The 15031-nt window shown below is 43.3% G+C and overlaps 1 protein-coding gene and 1 long non-coding RNA gene across 2 annotated transcripts in view; one reads left to right on the plus strand and one right to left on the minus strand.

Moving 5' to 3' along the window:
* si:dkey-117n7.5 (uncharacterized protein LOC559444 homolog) overlaps positions 1–1330 on the plus strand; it is a 7212-nt gene extending 5882 nt beyond the window's left edge. Inside the window, exon 5 of the mRNA XM_049575885.1 lies at positions 1–1330. This exon is cut by the window's left edge and continues 3528 nt beyond it. The gene's annotated coding sequence lies outside the window, so the exon portion shown is untranslated.
* A 935-nt stretch (positions 1331–2265) lies between these two features.
* Positions 2266–15031, minus strand: part of LOC125879842 (uncharacterized) — a 46071-nt gene continuing 33305 nt past the window's right edge. Inside the window, exon 3 of the long non-coding RNA XR_007447986.1 lies at positions 2266–2602. This is a non-coding gene — a long non-coding RNA (uncharacterized LOC125879842). The remainder of the gene's footprint in view (positions 2603–15031) is intronic.

The following is a 15031-nucleotide window of genomic DNA, read 5'->3' on the forward strand; positions in this document are numbered from 1 at the left end:
GGAATTACTTCATTAATACTGACAAAGATTTGCATAAATGTCTAATAGGATAAAATGATAAAGTGATGACATTTGATATCCAAAAAGTCAAAAGGTCAGCGTCACTGTGACATCATAATGTTCTATGAAAACACTTGTCTGGCCATGACTCAACGTCTCAACTTGGAAACAGAAGGGGCACATTTGGTCAGAAGCTGAAATGGTGACACTAATCTCAGGTATTCACCTTGAAACCGTGCTGATTATGTAGATGTTCAGTGCTGCCAGAGGGAAGACGTGTGTGAAGCATCCATGTTTTTGTAATTGGTTCATGGAGGCTTACAGTCACTAGGCAGTAATTCTAATTTTGCATATCGTGCAGCCCTTTCAGAGACACAAATCAGAGCTTTAAAAAAGAACAAACACTTCACCATGAGTGCTGAATTCATGCAAAGTTGTGAGTTCTCGATTTCAACATGGCATAAACTTTACTTTTAACCCTTTTCTAATCAAAATAACAGCAACATTTCATGGCAGCTAATTCAGGAAGCATGGAAATCTAGACCAAAAGCAGAAAAAGCAACTTAAATAATACTTACTTATAATAATAGTATACAACTGGTTTCAGCCCTTAACAATGCTCTGTGATACATTGTCTTTACTGTGGTGCTCATGAGGAGTTAAAGCTGACGTCTCTCCTAAAGTTTTTATGTACACGGTCTTGTATGTAAGAAGCAGATTTTTTTTGACTTGGTTAAAATGAATGAATTTTACCAGGAGATTTTTATCCCCATCAAAGCCTTGAAAGTGCTCTAACTGCATCAAATATACTGTCTATGCAGAAAATGACCAGGACTTTTACTTTCAGAATTCCTGTCATCTGTCCACACGATAACTATGCAAGCACGTCTATATTGGGTTATTATCATGGATATAGTTTTGTCATTTGTATTAAATATGAAGAATCAAGCACAATATTCTGCCAATTATTTGTACATAATGTTTTTATTGTTTGGGGGACGTTGTGTTTCTGATCACGACTGCATGTTTACCTGCCAGAGAAAAAGTGCTATTTTTAAAGGTATTTTTATACTGTGTATTGAAGATGGAAACCTATGTGTCTTTGGTGCTAACCATTATGTTTCTGTAGTATTATGGTACATTTTAAAAGGCATTTCTAATAAACCAAATGTTCGAGTAAAAACAAGAGTGGTGTATTCTCTGATTTTAGCTGGTAATCATTTACAGCTTTTAGCTTTGAATGTAAACAGTGTGCAATGTTTGCGCATAGAAACGCGGCTTTTGAACCTGTGACCTTCTTTTGAGCAGACAGTGTGTTTGCCAACTAGAATAAAATGATAAGGCCCCAATGACCTGCACACAAAATTCAATATTTCCAAATGTGGAAATTCACCACATAATTTGTCAATGGAGGAGAAGATTAGGGGGAAAGAAATTGTTTTGTGTGTGTTTGTGTGCGTGCATGTCTGCATGTGTGACTGATCAAGATGTTCTAATTTCATCAGCAGATTTTATTAATGAGAGGATTTTCTGCTTGTTGGCCACGACTCCTCCCCGCCCTCGGTTTTTCCATGCTCTCTGCCCTCGGTTGATTTCCCCTGGTGGAAGACACACCAACTCCATATCCACCTCATCACACTCCAACAGGCCTCACGCAGCTTCGTCGTCACCTCGTCTTCTTCCTTCACCTGACTTAATTTCAAAAGTTATCTCTGTCAGCTCCTTATCATGCCGTGAGCTTGCGTGTGTCGGCAGGGGCTGTTGTGACAGCTTTAACAAATTGTGCACTCCGTGGCAAGGACAAGATCGTGACACGCTGACAGTGATTGTGGATGTAAAGATAAAGAGGTGGAAAAGGCTTCAAATTGCTCAGGTGATAGATAAAGACAGGCCGTTAATATTGTTTGTCATTATTATGCCACTAAAGCAGCTTCCACTCAGAGGGCTTTGGAGCCTGTCTGCAGGGATTTGATCCTGTTCAGCCACAAGAACATTAGTGAGGTGTGACGCTGGACTTTTCCCCATGCACAGATTTTTGTAATGCTGTAACAGGAAAGGGTCTTCCCCAAAAGGACCTACAAAAAACTGAAAGCGCAATATTCTCTAAAATGTCACTGAATGCTGTCGCCAGTGGTGGAAGTAATATTGAGATATTTTACTTAAGTTTATGTCCCAACCCACACCTACGGTCATGAGCTCTGGGTAGTGACCAAAAGAATGAGGTCACGGATACAAGGGGCTGAAAGGAGTTTCCTCCATGGGGTGTCTGGGCTCAGCCTTAGAACAGGTGGGGAACTCGTACATCTGGAGGGAGCTCAGAGTAGAGCCGCTGCTCCTTTGTGTTGAAAGGGGTCAGTTGAAGTGGTTCGGACATCTGATCAGGATGCCTCCTGGGCTTCCCCGCTGAAGGTGGGTCAGGCACGTCCTACTGGTAGGAGGCCCCAGGGCAGATCCAGATCATGCTGGAGGGATTACATATCTCATCTGGCCTGGGAACACCAGGAGGCCCTCCAGAAGGAGCTAGAAAGCGTTGCTGGGGAGAGGGACGTCTGGGGTGCTTTGCTTGGCCTGTTGCCCCCGCAACCCGGCCCCGAATAAGCAGCTGAAGATGGAGATGAATGGATAGATATTACAAACAAGAACAAGAGCTGATGACAAACCAACACAAATAAACATCTTAGCTAACAAACAATAATAACATAATGTATGTGCAAATTTTGTCATCTTTCTTCTTTGGATGCCTTTTGCATTTTCATTTTCTCTTATTCTAATGCAGTAAGGTGAATTGCATTGCCAGGACACATGGAGCGTATGCCAACTGACATCGGGCGAGAGGGGGTACTCCCTGGACAGGCTGCCAGACTATCACAGGGCTGACACATAGAGACAGACAACCATTCACACTCACATTCACACCTATGGACAATTTAGAGTCACCTATTAACCTGCATGTCTTTGGACTGTGGGAGGAAGCCGGAGTACCCAGAGAAAACCCACGCTGACAGAACATGCAAACTGCATAGAGGGGGATTAAGGGTCCAAAAAATATAAATAGCGCATGCATTTTTGTCCATATAGTTTATTTCCAGGTAGAAGTCAACAATACTATTATTATTTTCTGTAAGAGTCTCAGACCTCTTTTTAAATAGACTCTACAGTAGACTGTTGTGTGCAAAGTGGACCAAAAACAAAGCTGTGTCACTAAATGTACATTGTTTTGTGCTCTCAAATGTGCTTAAACACTGTTTAATTCCACAGCAGCAGCAGCAGCACCCTATGATACCACAGCATGAGGGCTGCTCTCTCTCAGTAACAGTTACCTGAGCTCAGCCTGAAGCACTGAAGCCTCATCAGTGAGGCTGACTTATGTAATGAGCTGTTTTTATGACTCTATCAGCTCATAAACCTAATATGACCCACACTGTGGTGGATAAAGATGGAGGACATTTTGGGGCTCAAACACTCATCTCCAACATAAAGTGCAAATACAACCCTGCCTGTTCTCAACATCACATGTATGAATTTATGTATGTTTCTCACACTCCTCTGCTCCCTGCCTTTCCCTCAGTCTGCTCCGGTCCTCTCATCTGTTACCAATGTGCATATTTCTGTGTGTGTGTGCGTGTGTGTGTGTGGGTGTGTGTGGGTGTGTGTATGAACGCTCGCTGGCACACACACGCGTATTTCATCATGATTCGTGCGTTAGAGATACATTTCACATCTCCTAAAAATAGCAGCCGTCACTGATTTCGGCAGCCGTAACTAGTCAGCTTTACACAAGACACCAAAAGCCTTTGGAGTGGTCCCGCAAGTCTTTCAAAGGACATATGAGGATAGTAGGTGTGTGTGTGTGTGTGTGCGTGTGTGTATTGTTGCATGTAGAAGACTGACTGCAAACTTAGGTCTCTATGAAACAAGAGGAGCTTTAATAACCCTAACTAATTTGATATTCATTCTGCTACTTCTGGGGCTCCTAAGGGCTCTCTCTAAACACACATACGCGCACACACACACTCTGATTTCGTGACTCAAGGTTGTCCTTCACAGACTTATGCTAATGCATGTGTGAATATTGGCTACAACTGAATTGTAATTTAATATGAACTAAGTGCCCGCCTCACCGCGTTGATGTGCTGAGCTGTATTGTTGTTATTGTAATTCCCACCGTAACAGCCGCACGACTGCCATAAAAGTTGAACTCAGGATGAAACACTGAGATGATGAGAATACAAAACAGGAAGCTCATTCATGGCTGCTTCTGTGTGAATCTTTTAAATACTCAAGAATTAATATTATATCATATTTCTCTATGTTGCCAGATAGAGCTGTTCAAATGAGGTGCAATAAGGATTAACGTGTGTGACCCTTCAAGGGTACTCCACATCCACCATGATCCTCCTGCTGGTGTGTAGTGGGTCTCGTGGAGGACAATCATTCATACGCCTTGAGCACAAAAGTGGCTCCCCCTGTCTGTGTGAGCTCGAACTGCTCCTCATTGCCTCCCTCGGATGTGGAGTATGCAGAAACACGTTTAGGAGTTGTTCATTTTTCCTCTTCAGTGACCTTGACTGTTTAAAGCCCCAGGGTCTTGGGTTGGCAGAGAGCTGGATCGGTAGAACCTCGCCAAGAGAGAGAGCAGCGAGCCAAAGTCTCCCTCTCTCCCTCTCCGTCACTCCTCTCACTCTCACTCTTGCTCTTTTTTTCTGCCACCCACTTCCCTCCGCAAGTACAAAGGCTGTTGCTATAGCAATGAAACATGCTAGAAATGTGCTCAATCTCACTTTTACCCTCTCAGCCATATTAGCATATGATCCGTATCACTTCTGTCTTTATTTCACTTCGACTTGCTCGCATGTATTGCTCATTGGGCAAAACACAGGAACCATTTGTGTCCTTCCAAGGTGCATACACACTCAAGCATCTATACGCACGAGTGTCAGGAGAAAATAAAGGAGAAAAATATCTATGAGATTAAGGTAAAGCTGGTGCCTGCTGTTCACAGCAGATTCCCCTGATGCTTTGACCCCCATGTTTTCTCTATTTTATCTCCTGGAGTTTGTGAGTTGTGGACGGAGCATCAGGACGTCCTTCTGTCCTGTAAGTCTTTCACTGGAGCACAGTTGTGCCAGTCTAAGCATTTATTCACCCTATTGATCTGAGCATTTGGGTTAACCTCTCCAGGCCCCTGGCTGTACTGAACACTTTCACACAAAGCGATATCAATTAGAGATGGGTGTTACACACCAGCCTTCCTCTGCTCACCTCATATTTCACCAGCTTTCAGTCCAGATTTTTATGTACGGCAGATTTGTGCTTAATGATGTGTTTCAAAGAAAATTTTCAGATCTAAAGAGGCCTTTAAAAATGCAAAATGAAGGTCATGGAGGCATTAGCTGTACATTAACTGTGTCCAGTTTTTGAGCTTTTGCTTGGAGCAACTTAAAGCTACTGTCAGGCACCACCTCCTCCCTCCATCCCATCCATCTGTTTCCCTCTATGTCTCTTCTTCACTTCGTGTCCTCGACTGTCCATCTCCTCCTTAAACTAACAGTGAAGGTGTTGTTTACTTTGTTTAATACTTCCTCCAGCAGATGAGTCAGCTATTAGCATATTCTCTTCATTATGGCAGTGATGAGCACGGGCCACCTGAGTGTCACAATGCCTCAGCATTATTAAAAGCCTCTCATGGGATATTTCAGGCGCATAAGCCTAAATTAGCATATGCCATTTCTCATCTCTCCCTGCTGTCATTCAGCAGCCCATGCTCTATTTCAATTTATGCTCCAACTAGTGATGGCCTGAGATTTTTTAGTTTCTCTCACTCTCCCTAGCTTCTCCCCCTTCTCTCCTTCAATCCTTCAGCCTCACCCCCCCACACACCACCAGCAGTGATCCACTTCCCTCTCTTGACTGTAAGCAAATCTGTAATCTGTAATTTTGCAGCTGACTAGGAAGCAGAGAGTGGTGGAAATTGTTGTTTATTGGAAGAGAGGGGGGGATGGCAGTAAGATAGGATCCTGAAAGTCACTTCCTGCTTATTTGGTGCGACACCTAGACCTGTTCCTGAGACTGTGGTATAGCAGGGTGGCAGCGGGAGTCGGATGGGAGTTGATGGGTTGTCTCTGCAGTTTGATTCCTCCGATGACATATTTACAAGCCGCAGCAATGTCGCCGTGGCTGGTGTTGTTTCCACCTCGTGTATGTGTGTGTTTCGTCGTGGCAAAATGTGGTCCCGGTGACATAAATTGTACTGCAGAATTTGTTGTCAGTATTTTACCATGTGTTTACCTTTGTCTGTTTGTGGAGAGGTCTTGTCTATATGATAGCTTCAAAACTTTACAGGTGTGTAGTTCAGATCAAGTAAGGGTTCAGTTTAAATATGGGTGTCAAATCCAGCACGTAAGGTAATGGTTGAGGTGGTGTAAGGAGCTGGAGCAGTGAACAGCACATGAATATATCAGCAGAAAGACTGTGAGAAGTGTCAGGTTAAAGTAGCCACGCTGTCCACCTGTGTGATTGGATTGAACTCGTCAGCTTGTAGCCAATCAGGTGATGAATAAGCCTGTGATTGTGAAGTGAAGCCACTGATGCCAGTCAGGTAATGCAAGGCTGAGTGCTCTGCCTAAACTAAGGCTATATGAAAGTGCTATGGTTTACTAGGAAGTTGGCCCTTTTTTCTTGTGATGTGGCAACGTAGAGCTCTGAACAAATATCTGAACAACTGTTGGATGCTTTGCTACAACATTTTGTATAGACATTGACAGTTCCCGGAAGATAAATCCTACTGACTTTGTTGATACCCTGATTTTTCCTCTTTTTTTGTGACATCTCGACAATGTAACAACTGGTGACCAGGCGAAAGTGGACTCAAATGCACGACTCTGGAGACAGTTCAGGTACAATAGCACAGAAGGACTTACAGTGATGGCAAACAAATCCAACAGGGATGAGGCAGACACAGAGTCAATCAACAGGCTAAATCCAAAAAAGAAGAAAAGGACACTGGGAAACATAAGGCTGGAATGCTGGGCAGAGGAGGAGCTAAGATGAACTGGCACTGAGAGGTAACAAGACACACACTAAACACTCAGGTGAGGGGAAGGATAACGAGACACATGTGAGGCTAATCAGGGCGGGGCCGACAATCAGACACAGGTGAAGTCATCACAAGGCAGGGAACACACACAGGGACAGGAAACAACATGAACGAATTAATCAACTTGGTCATCAATGGTGCCCAGAGGATGAACCCTAATGACATCAGTGATCTTCTGGCTTTTCATCTAACGCCATCATCAGGTCAAAATCTCACTTTGTCCACTTGGTTTATGTCCAAATATTCCCGCTTAACTTAAGCTATACTTTGTGTTTAATGCTGAATAGCAAGTGTTAATGTGATAACCGAGATCAGCCAGACACCACAAAACTGACCAGTTAACCCTTTGACTCTGTGCTGAGTTGTGTTGGTGGAGGAGTGATTCTGTGCTGCAGTCAGTGATTAACTTTTAAAATGTAACTCCTTGTTGGATTTTTCCTTAGCAGATGATGTCATGCTGTTTGTTAGAGGGAAATTCTGGATGTTTTTCAGGATGGAGGACCCTGACACAGATCAATGTCAGGCCACTGATGAGTGTCTGTCGCCCTACTTTTTGCACTGTGTCCCAGACTGTTAGCATTAGTCGGCTTTTGCTGGCCAATTCAGCATGTTGAATAGGTGTCGGACCCAGTGGAGCCTGTCAGTGATTGAAATCTCTCTGACCGGCAGTTCAGTATAGAGCACAAGAAGAGATACGGAAGAGAGAAAAGCAAAAGCTATTAACGTCAAGAGGGTATGGGATCAAAACAATCGTGTTATATGAGGTAAGATTATGTTCTTAGCCAATGAGTTCTTTGTAATTGTACAAGTGCACGGTACATTTCCTTTGTTCTCTCAGCATCGGGTTGTGTTGATAATGCACTAACTGGCTAACTAGCATCTTGAATTCGTCCTTTCAGTCTTCCTGTTTCACTTTTTTAAGGACGAATACAGACAACAGCTACCTGCTGGTGTGGATAGTTATTTCCTCTCAAACAGGCGCAGAACACATTTGGTACATAGCCATTGGCTGTAGTCTTTGCGGTGTGTTTAGGTGCAACTTTCTGTGTCAGTTTGGTACGTCTGGGCCTTCTGACCCTTGATCTTACAATAAAGTTGTTCAGTATACTACAGGTATTGCTGGAGCTGTCCCCTGGTGTTGCTTCCTTCGCGCTTCCACTGCTCCCATTTCAGTGCTACCCTCAAGCCGTCCTCTCAGGCTGTTCTCTCTGATCCAACACACCCGGCCTCTTTGTATCCGCACTTTTGTCGACAAAGCCCTGTTGTCTGCCTCGTCATTGGTTGTTATTCAACACAGTCTTGTCTGGTTGGGTGGCTGCATTGTCCATTTGTACAAGACTTCTCTGCCAGGTGCAGGTATTTGGTACTAATGAGCTTACTAAATCACAACAACCCTACAATTATGAACTAAAGCATGCAAAAAATGGTAAAAATATGCACAATAAAAACATGCAAGATAAAACACAGCAACATAAATCTATGTTAAGATTTGGGGGGGAAAAAGCCAGATGGAGTAAGAAGTGTGAGCCTGTTATGGCTATATGATCAGTTTAGCTCTATAAAATGCATCACATCCCCATGTTAGACAGTATTTCTTAGCATTATTTCCATGAGTTGCAACAGTAACATGCTCATACAGAGGACATAGTAATGATGAATTCGCAAAATTTGTGCTGAGCCCCGAAATACACAACCTACCTCAGGCATATCTGTCGTGAACTGTTACACAGCTACCAGTGGTATTTACTTACTGATGGAGGGCATCTATGAACTTGTGAACCCACACCAGTGAATATATGGTGCACACACACTGTACCAGTCCTGTCACACCAGCACTATAAACTGAGATGGTTCCCATGGTAAAACAAACATGCTAAAAATCAGTATGTTAACACTGGTGTAAGAATTTGGCTCAAAGCACCAGAGTGCCCACAGACTCTCAAAGCGTCTTGAATGTCTCCAGACTCTTTGTCACATTTACGACACTCACAGTCCCACAAATCTTCCCTTCCTCAGATTGTTTGTGTTACCAGCAATGGCATCCTACTCTCTCAGTCATGGTTCACAGCGCAGTCTGTCGACCTCTGACCCCACTTCGCCAGTAGCCTGAGCTGCCAGACATCGATTGCAGCAAGATCCTTCTGCAGCTCATATTTCAGTTTTGATTTGAATGTAAGTAAAGTTTGTCTTCAGGATTTAATCCCACTTTACTTCTATATATTCGTTCAGGGTTAATGGCTTTGAAACACTGTAATCTTCAATTTCACTGTTCATTCCTGTAATGACTCAAATAGTGCTGTTGCTGTGGACCCATGGGATCATTACCCGAATGACTTTTCTCGTCTCTGCTCCCATACTGACCTCCTGTGAACACTGCGGCTTCCCTAAGTAATTGCCTATTGATTCATTAACATTTGTTTAAAGTAAGCCCCCCCTTTGAGCGAACATGTTGCAACAACTCAACTTTAAAACACAGAGAGGAAAGGGTGACACTGATGCAGAGGAATTGCCATTTAGTAAGGATGGAAAAAAGACCGGCGAGGTTAGGCAGAAGATTATATCCTCCTCGTCTGTGTAGATGGATGTATGAAAGCTGTCTGTGAGGATGTATCAGTTTGGATTACTGGGCTCCAGGGCTCCTTCTGTCTTATTCATAATATTATCTCTGGCAGGCGTCAAGTAATATCTTCACTCTGAATCAAATGGCGCCCTAAAGAAAACACAGATACCAGTTTGTAGGAGCACTGGCTTGTTTAAAATGTTTGAGGATGATGACCAGGAGCCATTATCAGGTTTATGCATGCAGGTGGGGTACAGGAGGGCCCTGCTGTTGCTGTGCTGGAGAAGTGGAGTGTGGCTGAGTGGAGATGGGAGGGAAGTGACAGGCTGTACGTGTGGACGAGGAACAGGAGGGCTGAGCTGAAGACAGGGCCGTGGATGTCAGATACCGCCCAGGGAGAGCAGACTGCACAAGCAGGGGTCAGGACGGAAGGGGGCTGAGAGTGGAAGCGGTGGTGGTGGGTGGGGGGTTGAAGTGACAGGTCAGTGCACGTCTTATCTTCCATCCATCACACAGTCCCTTTGTGGTTCAATCAAACCAAAAATGTCTTGACTGAATTTGACTGCAGGAGCACAGGTGAATGCGTAGTCATGCAGACACCTGTGCCCACTTGTCCATACAGGACAAAAATATCATCCAATCAAATGAAAACACGTCTCTTTCTTTCTTTATTTCTTTCTATATTTAGTTACGACAGTGTACAAACATACTGGTTTAACTGTCAAGAAAGAAGGAAATTAGTTACAACAGTAAAATTGTTACAGATTTAAAGGTCCAGTGCAGTGGTTCCCAACTGGTGGGTTGCGGTCCAAAGGTGGGTCACGGGTCCATTTTGAATAGACCGCAAGTGACTCGTGAATGTGTCAAGTTTGTGAAAAATACGCTTTATTTTGAAGTACAGTGAATTTCCAGCATTAGCTTTTATTTTGAAACGCCATTTCCTGCTGTAGACTGAGTAAATAATGGATTGCTACTTGACTAGCAGCAAACTAGCTCGAGGACATGGCCAAACGCAAGCACGACACTGAGTATATTGAACATTGTGGACCTCTGAGTAATGACTAAGGAGAAATCTGGACCCCATGGCTGGACCACTTGGAAACCACTGATATAGTGTGTAGAATTTAGGATGATATATATGTATACATAGCAGTCCCTTTGCAATGAGCAGCATCAGAAAACACTGATGTGACACTGCTTTCAGCTCCAAGTAAAAACCTCCTGAACAATGAACACTGTAGGAAAATCCAACTAGGAAAAGTTTCAGCTGGTTGCAATCTGCAATCCTCACCACTAGATGCCACTAAATCAGCAGTCCCTCCCAGATTTTGCGGGCTGTTTAGTGATTGTTGCGGCTTTTTGCATGTTTTTTTTTTTTTTTTTTTTTTTGCAATGAAATTATGGGGGCAAGTGAAAAGCTGATCGCTATCAATTGACTATTAATGCCGCTGGATGCAGCGCTGAAGGACTGTCCCGGTGAGAGGCTGTCCTCCTGCTCTCTCTCTGCCCGGTTATCCCCACTCATCATATTTTGCTGCTTAGGCAGAACTACAACACCGCCACTGAGACATTAATCTCACACCAACACCAACACCAACACTCCAACTCCACCAAACTCTGTTGTCAAACTTGTTAAAAACTGTTGGGTAATGTTAGCTTTGTGATGCTAACAGTTAGCCCTGTCACTGTGTGTGACTGTCCCAGTCACAGATTTGCGCAGTCGTAGTCTCATGATAAACAGAGATAGAGAGAGGCACTGATGGAATCACTACGCTGCATGCAGCTCTACAATGAAATGAGATTTTACCTGTTTAAAATAGGCAAATTTGCAGATGGGACAAAATTGCAAGTTCTGCAGAATCCACAGGGACTGGCTTAAGATGCTTCAACTCTCACGACTGCAACATTGTGAATCTTAGAGGGACTGCTGAAAGATGGGCTTGACTTGAGAAAATTAGCTTTATGAAAATGAAATGTCTCTAATAAGATTTTTTTTTTAAAAAAGTTAACGATGTGCATAGTTTGTTGTCATTACATTTAGAATAAGTGATAACATTCTTACCTTCAACAATACCTGAATGTGTTGGTTTGCACAATGCATAAATCAGAAAGTCTTAAAAAAAACCTACACAATATGGGCAACCATAAACCAGATGTAAAGAGACATGTTTCTCTCTTAATGAAACCTATACACACTGTTCAAATGTGTCATTTATTTATAAACTAAAGCACATATATGTAATTTGAGGATCAGAGTGTTTGTGCAATGGCGACACTGTATGTCATTTAAAGTGAGAATGCATTTTCCAAACCCGGCCTTTAGGGAGACCAGATAGCCCCAGAATTGTTCTGTAGCCATATTGTGCGCAGAGATAAAACTAATTTCACAGCCCATTACACTTATTTGAAAAGCAGCAGCCGGTAGACTCACAGTGGGGTTTCAAAAAAATTATAGTTTACAGTCACCACAAAATACCAGCTAAAGGTGACTGGCCAGCCGTGGCGGGTCACAGAGTCATGGTGACACAGTCAATATTAGACCCACTGTGCAGGTCCAGGGCTACTTCCTGGGTACACTAATGAGAGGGTAAATCAAGCTGTCAGTCTAACCCCCTCCTTAGGCAGGACACCATGAGCTTATACAAATACACTTCAGAGGTGGCATTTAGTGAAGCGGCCTCTCTCTGCCCTGCTTCCCTTTCTTTATGCTGGGAAAAGGTAAATTTGTCTCTCCTTATTCATAAAGCAGGATTGTAATTGGCTGGATTCTGATCAAACAGCTGCTGCAGATCTTCTTGTCTTTCCTCTGATTTCTTTCTCTCTTTTCCTCACTTACTTTATCTATTTTCTCTTTCTCTCTTCGGCTCTTCTTATTGGCTGTCTTTCTCACTCCACCTCACCCATAATCCTCTCCGCCTGCCCCGTGCCCCTGGCTCAGCGTTTGCCTCCCTCAAACCTCGACTCAAGGTCATTTTGTCAAGCCAACCATGGCTTCACAAAGACTTTTTTCCCCCCATTATTGCCTTCATCTTCCTCCTCGCACCATCTCATGCTTACAGCTATCAGGAGACACAGTTTGATGTTTAATTTTCTCTTCTCTCGTGTCAACTCCTCTGCTTATTTCTTCACTTGTCTGCATCAAAGCGGTCCGCTCGTCTGTATCAGTTGGAATTCAGTGAATGCGAAACTCCTTGTTCATGTCGGTTTTATTGCTTCCTCCCCTCTCAGGTCTATCTGATCAATCTTGCCTCTTATGTTCAAGTGCCTTTCATTTGAGCAGGAAATGTAGCTGAGTCAGTGGGTGACACATCGTGACATTTTAATTTGCACTGTCTCACTTTTATGGGGACAATCCGACTGGCAGTCGTGCCGTCTATACGACTGTAATAAGGTCAGCCATAAGTATGTGTCCACAACATGTTTCTGTCACAGTCAAGGGCACGCCTTATCTGAATATACACATATCCCAATTACAAGTCTGTTTTCAGACCTTGGGAATGGTGGCTGTTATCTATACTGGCAGCTCCCGAGTCTTTGGCAGAAGTTTTGAATGGTAATTGTACAGAATAAGATTAATATTGAGGACGTAAGAACAGAAGAAGCCAGATTTTATCTCAACACCAACAAGAACACAAACAGCTTGTCTCTTTTCATAAATGTTTCTCAGTTTCTGGTGTGCATTTTAAAATGCAAGTTTAAAAAATATGTATTTTCCATAGGTTATGTTGGATTTGCCTGATGTGTGATGAGAATCAATAGTTATTAGTACAGCTCTAGGGATGTCAGATGGTACACTTTGGTCCAGACTGAAATATCTCCACACCAGATGGATTGCCCTATAATTCTGCACAGACATTCATTGTCCCCAGTTGATGAAACTTTGATGATCCTATTGGGTGAAAAGTGTTGACTCCTACAGGATGGACTGGTACCACATTTTTGTGTCACACACCTTATCATATTGACTTTGGTGACTCTCTGACTTTTCCTGTAGCAATACCACGGGGCTGCCGTTTTTGGCTCTTATTTAAATATCCTGACAACTATTGGATTATCCATCCATCCATCCATCCATCCATCCATCCATCCATTTTCTAACCGCTTATCCTCTTGAGGGTCGCGGGGGGCAGACATTGGGTGAGAGGTCATTGAGGAGAGATTGAGAGGTGATAGTCTACCAGACTATCACAGGGCTGTCAAATAGAGACAGACAACCATTCACACTCACATTCACACCTACGAACAATTTAGAGTCACCAATAAACCTATCCCCAACCTGTGTGTTGGACTGTGGGAGGAAGCCGGAGTACCCAGAGAAAACCCACGCAGACAGAGAGAACATGCAAACTCCGCACAGAAGGGCTCCCGCACCTGGGATCAAACCAGGAACCCTCTTGCTGTGAGGCGACAGTGCTAACCACCACACCACCGTGCCTATTGGATTAATTAGATAATATTTATTTCAGACTACAAAGTCCCCAGACTTTGACCTGTAAACACCTTCACCCTCCGATCTTTCAACTAGTTCCACCACCATCAATATTTCTTAATCCAAAACTGTGGTTTATAATCAAAAACCTAGAAAACTAGTGCTATTCCCATCAGCCTCAGCTATAGTTTTTGAGCGCTTATTAGCAAATATTTGCACGCAAACATGCTTAACTAAGGGTGCTTTCACATTTTGGGTGTTATCACATATAGTCCTTTTTAAATGAACTGACCTCAGTCCTCATAAAGTGGACCAAAAAGTGGACCAAGAGAAAAGGGACTCAGAAAGAGAGTTCACACTATAGCCTTCATATAATATGTATTGGCATATTTTTTTTTTTGTACTTTGATGTGGCCCTGCAGTGCATTTATGAAGCCCCTCGCTTTCAGACGGACGTAAAACTGGAGGAAAACCTTAGTATTTCTGTGCTGTAGACTGTTGCCATGTGATGTGTTCTACATTCACATCTGGAGACATGCAGTATCCTCCGTGGACCAAACTACTCCTCATCCTGCGTCCTTGCATTACAGACTGATGTGGTTTCATCTGTTTTTTCAAGCGTCCCAGTGCAACAGCATGTGATCTAGAGGGCTAAATACAATGGCAAAGAGCCAAGCCTACCTGGAGCGCTTTGTATTCACAAGGCACAGGTTAGGTAAACCCCACCGCAGACTTGAAGAAGCTTCAGGGGAAATTTTTCACAAAAAAATGCAGAGTTACCGCTCTGAGATTGTTTAGAAGGCTGAAAAGGACCAAATGTGAAAACACCCTAAAATGGGAAACATGATACCTGCTAAACATCAACATGCAGTATCATTGTTAGCATGTTAGCATGCTGATGTGAGCACTTAGCTGAAAGCAATGTGAAGCAACACAGCACAAATGA

Source organism: Epinephelus fuscoguttatus, linkage group LG1 (genome assembly GCF_011397635.1).
Source record: "Epinephelus fuscoguttatus linkage group LG1, E.fuscoguttatus.final_Chr_v1".
NCBI lineage: Eukaryota > Metazoa > Chordata > Actinopteri > Perciformes > Serranidae > Epinephelus > Epinephelus fuscoguttatus.